We start from the raw sequence: 7,730 nt of genomic DNA, 5'->3' as shown, positions 1-7,730 counted from the left end.
GAATTACGCAGAATGAAGGAGGATCAGCACAACTGTTTTAACTGCTAGGGTACTGGCCATATTTCCCGATATTGCTCTGCCTCACCTAAGTGTGCCTGGTGTGCTGCAGCCCATTCCACACACACCTGTCCATACCGTAAACCTGTTACTAATGCTTCCACCTCATTGTCAGAATCATCATCAACTCCAGAGACTGTGCATTGGAAATGCCCTCGTTGTGGTGAAGCAGGACTTAATATTTGGCATGGATGTTCCACGCAGTCACTTCCACTGACACCACCACCACAACCAGTGTCAACCTCCTCGTTATGCCCTCCTGAATCAGCTGAAATTTCAAAACTTCGTAAGGCTGTTGCTGCCTCGGAATCGCACTGTACAGCACTAATGACACGCTTTGATAGCTTGATCGTTCAGCAGGGTACCACTGCAAGTAACATCGACACACTAGTCAAGGCACAACAAGTTCTTATGACCTCTGTTGTCTAACTTACTGAGAAGCAAGATACTGTTGCCTCTTGTCTTGAAAGGGTCAGTGGCCTCCTGCCAGCTCAGCCTCCTACACTTGGTGCACCATCTTACAATGCTGCTTCTCCGGTACGTGCTTGATCTGTCGCTTGCAGCGTTAAGGGTAAACTTCGCTAGACTCATGCAACTACAGTCAGGACATATGTTTATTGCCATCACCCACAAGTAATATTTATTCAAGAAGCCTTCCCTGGCAGTGCTAAGCCAGGTGATCAGGCTCCAACACTCTCCGGTTATGTTTCATATGGTCTTATTACTTACATCCACTCTACTCTCCCTCATCAACTCCTTCGCTCATCATGAACCAACCAACTTTTTCAGGCTAAGATAGGTGATGGTCATATTCGATTATGCAATGTTTACTCTGCTCCTGGCTTAATCAACCTCTCAGCACTTCCTACACCTACAAACCTTGGCATGATCTACATGGGTGATTTCAATGCCAGACACCTAGATTTAGGTGATGTCTCTCCAATCCCCAACCGCAGTGGAGTTCCTCTACTCAACTACATCCATCGTTACCATTTAATCCGATGGGATACAGGTGGTGCTACACACACCCGGGGGGGGGGGGGGAGGGGGCACTTCTGATCATATCCTTACATCTGGGCTCGTGGCATCACATGTCTCCTGTCATTCTGCTCCCTCGCTCTTTTCTGACCATGTTGCCTTATGTTTACAGTACGCAATACAGACTCATCCAAGTGACCACTATCATCGTACCCGCATCAACATCCCACCCAAGTACTGCCCAACATACGTTTCATATATCTCCTCTGTCCTACCTACCTTTGATAAACACTCTCCAAAACACCTGAATAATTCTTTAGTGAAAGCTCCCCATGACTTCTATCAACCATATATTGTCAGGCATCACATTAAAAGTCATCTTGTTGCCCATGCTTGGACCTTGGATGAACACATTAAGCAAGCAGAGAGAGTTGCGGCCGATGCTGGCCTTGCCTTTCAGACACAACCGACACCAATCATCTACTTCAATATCAGCAGGCGAAGGATGCTCTCCAGAAGTGTGTCTACACTGAGTCATGGTATAAATATACTGACCTAAATAACCACCACACTAGTGTTGGGACCATGTGGCTTCTCATCAAAAGGACTGTCAAGAAAAAAACCACATGTGCACTTCATCACAGTCCACAAGCATATGCCCAGGATCTCATCACTAATTGGTCAACCCGGTCACGGTCTAGTAGTCTCCCTGTACAAATCCAAGAAGCATTTTCTTCTCAGAGCAATTTACGCAATCTTCGTCTGATGGCTCCATTGTTGGAATTACACGAGGAGGACAAAGAGTTGATCACTGAGGATGAGCTGTGACGTGCTGTTATGGGAAATAAAAATTCTGCTCCTGGAGATGATGGCCTTACTTATCAAGTGCTTCATCTCCTCTTGAAGGTTCCGGGAAATCCTATTCTACAATTGTATAATCTTTGCTACCAACATGGATATGTACCTGCTGCCTGGACCATTAGAACAATTTTTATTATCACAAAGCCTGGAACTGATAAATACCGGCCTATCTCCCTTACCTCCGTGTACCGACTTTTCGTCCGATGTCACTTCGTCCGATGACACTTCGTCCACGTCTTTTTGTCCTATGTCTTTTCGTCCAATGGACTTTTGGTCCAACGAAATTTGGTCCAATTTTAAATTGTTTCAAGCCATAAAAGAAAAAAGAAAAACCCTAGCCAATTCATGATTTCCTCAATAGCAAAATTAAACCTTATAAGGACTTTCTCCCTTGTTGTTTATAATAGCATATTAATTAATTGCCAAACTCTAAAATATAGGAGTGAAATAGGTGCAAATTATATGCCACATTCCTGAAAAAAAACTGTTTTCCTCGTTGACTCATATCCAGTTACTAATGTTTTGAGACGTTCGGTGATTTTTTGATATCGTGAACAAGAATTTGACGGATCTCCTCAAAGTATTTGAGTTATTTTACCTTGAATAAATCCTTCTTCTTACTTCAAGGTTTCGATAGATTTCCAAAAGTTCAAATGTGCTCCACCCGCTGAACATTTAATTTTCTTTTCTTCTTCGTTGATTGTATGAACTTTGCCATTTTGGGATGGGCAGATTCAGAAACTAAAATACTAAACTTGCAGCACACTATATATATAGTACCATACTAAAGAGAGAAAAGGAGAAAGAGATTGTTAATCATGACTAATGGAGTAATTAGAAAATGCTCACATTACTTTATCACAAAAGCCAATAAGATATAAACTTTTAACAGAGAAGTGCAGTAAACGGTAATAACAATCCTTTCAAACATTTGTTTTTTTAGAAATTGGACCAAATGTCGTTGGACCAAAAGTCCATCGGACCAAAAGTCCATTGGACGAAAAGACATTGGACAAAAAGACGTGGACGAAGTGTCGTCGGACGAAGTGACAGCGGACAAAAAGACCACCCACCCCTTACCTCATGTCTTAGTAAAGTGTTTGAGTGTATATTACTAACCAGACTAATGTACCAGTTACAAGAAAAACTTTCTCCCCATTTGTATGGCTTTCTTCCACAGAGGAGTACTCTTCACTGTTTAGCTGAACTCTACTCCCGATTGTCCTCCAACAGTATAGTTGCCTTCCTAGACCTCAAAATTGCTTTTGATATAGCCAACAGAGATATAATTCCTGATCGGCTTGTCGAATTTCGTGTCAGAGGAAACCTTCTGAAGTGGATAAACAGTTATCTCAGTAACAGAAAATCACGTGTTTTCTTCAAGGGGGCATGTAGCTCCTATAGAAATTTTGAGCATGGCACACCTCAGGGTGGTGTATTGAGCCCACTTCTTTTTAATATACTTATGCACTGTGTACTGTTTCTCCTCCCTGTTATCCCTGGAACCACTGTAACCTGCTAGCTATGCTGATGATGTCTGTATCCACTCCACTACCCCTCGAGACCTTAAGCATGTCCTTCAAGACTTCTACAGGTCCTGTACCTCCTCTGGCCTCATACTCTCCCCAGAAAAAAAGCAGAATCTTCTCTGCGCAGCATCTCCGAGACCTGCCAGTGTTCATTATGGGTGAGATTATTATAGCTCACTGCACACAGTATACATATCTAGGTTCACCAGTCAGGATCACCCCTGCTATACCTGTACAACAACGAATCCATCCCATGGTGCAAAACCTTCTTGATCGACTGGAGCCTCACTTCACTCCCATCAAGTGGCTTACCACCAGGGCCACAGGTATATCTATCCCCGTGGCTAAAGCCTCTATATCCTCTTCCTAAGGTCAGTTGTTGTCTATTTATCTCCAACTTTAATTCAATTACCCAGACAGGTGTTACAACCTCTAGAACTGTTCCAAAATAGATTAATGAGGTTTATCCTAGGATGCCCTCCTTCCACTCGGATAGTCAACATGCAGACCGAACTCATGTTACCTCCATTAATAGAGAGAATTTATGCCAATGTAACTTTGTTTTCTGCTAAATGTTTACACTCCCCACAATTTACTCCAAACTTCTCTGCTGTCCTCAGAGCATCACTTGACGAAGATGCACCAAGACCTCAACTCTGACCAGGGGGCCATAACCTAGTTAGGGCAGTAATTTGACACCTTGATATCGGTGTACCTGAGCAAGCAGTCATCCAAGATTTGCCACCATGACGGGTTCCTATTCCTGCTGTCACTTTCACACAACCTCTAAAGATGCCCATACTAGTCTACAGAAGCAGCTGGTTTTGGAAACAATATCCAAAGTGTCAATTTCAGCTCCTGCAGGACACCACATCTACGTTGACGGCTCAGTATAGGCAGTTGGAAGTGCAGCATGTGCTAGGTTCTCCCTAACTTTCAAATCTCCTGAGGGTGGGTGACATGGTCGCAGGTTGCCAAACTCATCCAGTTCCACTTATTGCTAACTACAAGGTATATGGGATGTAGTAACTCTACTTGTTAGAAGAAATGTGAATGGATTGGGGATCTGTGACTCCAAATCTGCACTCCAGGCACTGACATCTTTTAGGCCCAGCTGTGGCCGTGTTGTGCGAGACATATTGTGTCAACTCACTGCTGCTTAAAATGCCTCGCTTGTCTTGTCCTTCATGTGGATGCCCTCCCATTTGAGGCTTGCTGGGAATGACATGGCGGAGAGTCTTGCTAAAGCTGCCTGCATGCTCGACCTTGATGACTGAAATGTTGAGCCCTTACTTCGCTGACTTAAACATAGAATATATTCAGCAGCTTTTGCCTCTACTGTATAGTGTAGGGATGCAGAGAGGGGCACTAGTGATTCCATACAACATCATGATAACTTTTTGCAAAGCCGTCACAAGTACTGGCGACAAGGACTCATGGTGCGTAGGCATAATGTCGTAAGTGCCAGGATAAGGTTGGGATATCGTCCTTTGTGGCAGGTTGGACAGACACTAGATATACCACACTACACCTCATGTAAACTGTGTAACCTTGCTAATGCCAATAACCTTGACCACTACTGCCTTCATTGCCCCACTGTCAGGAATCTGTTACCTCAAGGACAAAATTTACTTTAAACCTGCCAATATATACTCCAAGATGACCACCTAGACGTAATTTTGACTCGTCATCCACACTATGGTGGCTGCTAAACTGTCTGTTACAGTTGTTGTGATAATGGAATACGATCTCATATATGTTATTTTTGTAACTGATATACTGATGATTCAATGGTGTAATTTTTTTTCCGTTGATTTCTGATGTACTGTATGTAACTGCTAATATGTAAGTTTGTTTCACGTCTTTGGTCATAATAAATTTATTAAATAAATAATCTCTTTCTCTCTTACTCTATATATAATTATGCCCTCCATTACATGTAATATGATTTGGATTCTATTTTAATTTTCATCATATATATATATATATATATATATATATATATATATATATATATATATATATATATATATATATATATATATATATATATATATATATCTTTGTTTCCTCTCGTACAACTATGACCAACCGCAGTCAATCCATGACCTAAATATGAAATATATTGAGTAGTTCAAAAGGATCAACATTTCTCTTATCAGTTCCAAGGAAATCGTTGGAGGATCTTCAGAAGTAGTCCAATACTTCCCTACCCTTCCATCCTACCTTCCTTCCTTCCAGGAGGATTTAAATTCTTAGTTCACAAACACCCATTGGGAACAATAAGCATGAGTCTCATTAGGTCGAGGAGTTCACTCACCCTTTTCATGGTTCACTTTTGACCCAGCAATGAAGTTACGTCTTCTTCTTCTTCTTCTTCTTCTTCTTCTTCTCACAACATATGGTTCAGTTTTCTTTGGTTTTGCTTAACCTCACTTTTAGAGAAGTTTTATGGAAAACAGCAACTAATTAATTGAATGTTCCTTTTAAGTCAAAGAGTTTACTCATTGATACTTTAGAAGTTCAAAATTGGATGTTATAATGTTGCATTTTGTAATTAATGTTATCAATCTGTATGTTAAGCAAACATTTAATTATCTGGAAAATCAGGAGATTGCAATACCAAAGGTTGGAAAGGTTGGCAGAAGTAAAGATTAAACTCAAACAAAATAGTAAGAAAGAATACAGGTATAATGAAGCAAAAGAATATTCATTTTATAATTCATTATACTTAGCTGTGTAGATTACGAATTTCCAACTAATGATAAAACTATTATTAATAAGAGCAGCAACAAAACTTATTTCCCTCGTCGGTTGGGAGAATCGAACGCTGGCCTTTCCATCTTAATCAATGTGACGCTGCCACTGTACCACAAGACTCTCTTATAAACAACCAACTGTCAGGAAAAGTATACGTGCAGAAGAGTTGTGCCTGATCAGTGAGTGACTTACAGTCCGAGATGGGATTTTCCGGGTTAATGTCAGTCAGGGGAACTATATATGTAGGGAGTGACTGTGTCTGTCTGATCAGTGACTCACAGTCATCAGAGGTGGAGTTTCTTTTGTCTTCCTTCCCTCTTAGGTCGAAGGAAAATATTCTCAAGATAATTTCTTTGTTTCCTTTCTATTGTTTTTTGCCTTAATTGGTTTGCCTCTAAATGCAGCTATTTGATAGTAATATCTCTCTCTCTCTCTCTCTCTCTCTCTCTCTCTCTCTCTCTCTCTCTCTCTCTCTCTCTCTCTCTCTAACTAAATTGCCAGTGTGAATAAGGAAGAAAAGAATCTATAATTACTATAGTTTTCCACAACTCGCTATCTTTTCTCTCTTACAACAGAAGAGCAGATCTTCCTGTTTCCCCTCAAACCTAATTAAAAAAGAGACCATTGGTCAATATAGAATAAAAAGGATTAAAAATGCAACATTTATTAACATATAGACTTGAATAAAGGGATGATATAGAATTAGATTTCATTTAGTCCAACTCGAAAGTCAAGACAGAAATCGAAAGAAAAAGTGTTTTGTGAGTTTTATTTTCTGCAAAATCTATTGACAATTTGCTTTAATAAATCTTCATTATAGTCAACGGGAATAAAGTTTTCATGTTTGCATTCTACCATTCAGTTTCTTTACTTATTGATTACTGATGGAACAGAAAAGACTTCCTGTAATCTCAGTGAACGTTTACTTAATATGAATTCCTAACGAGTTTGGATCAGATGGAAGCATCACAATGATTTATTTCAAAAGAGTTTGTGCTTTTTGACCATTTAAAAATTTGTTTCTGTTTATATAATTATTTCTGATATCTTTGAATAGAATTTTTTATATCATGTAGGAAGAATTAGTTATAATTTACATAAATAGTGGTAGATAGAGAAATCAAATTTTTGGAAAAGGCCTGATCAAGTTTCTGTGCGCTCGAAGTTAGTAATCTATCTAGCGACACTACACTAATTATTATTGGAAACCCTGAAGAAGTAAGGGTTGAGAATATCTACTGAATTCTAAGACGAAACTTTTCCCTGTGACGAAACTTGTCACTGGTTCAGACTGCATATTTACCTGTATCACCATCTTGCCATCTCCTATAGCTGTATAAACCTACTCTTACTCTGATACTACACTACTCCTGACCTTAGGGTAAAAGAATAATATTTGTTGCATTCGTCACACTTAACCATGTCAATCATGAGCCACTTGTATTGAAACCCAAAGTGGATGGATCTTTACATGGCATCATAATTGATATTTTAAGTAATGGATTGCAATGAGTTGTTGTTGATGGGCACCATAGTGAGTATAGG

General features: G+C 39.9%; 1 pseudogene; it reads left to right on the top strand.

The window, feature by feature from the left end:
* Window positions 1-1,620: 1,620 nt before the first annotated feature.
* On the top strand, window positions 1,621-5,137 carry LOC137618949 (uncharacterized; annotated as a pseudogene).
* The last annotated feature ends 2,593 nt before the right edge of the window (window positions 5,138-7,730 follow it).

The sequence above is a fragment of the Palaemon carinicauda genome, chromosome 25, assembly GCF_036898095.1.
Source record: "Palaemon carinicauda isolate YSFRI2023 chromosome 25, ASM3689809v2, whole genome shotgun sequence".
NCBI classification, from domain to species: Eukaryota; Metazoa; Arthropoda; class Malacostraca; order Decapoda; family Palaemonidae; genus Palaemon; species Palaemon carinicauda.
This window is presented reverse-complemented; position numbering and strand designations above follow the sequence as displayed.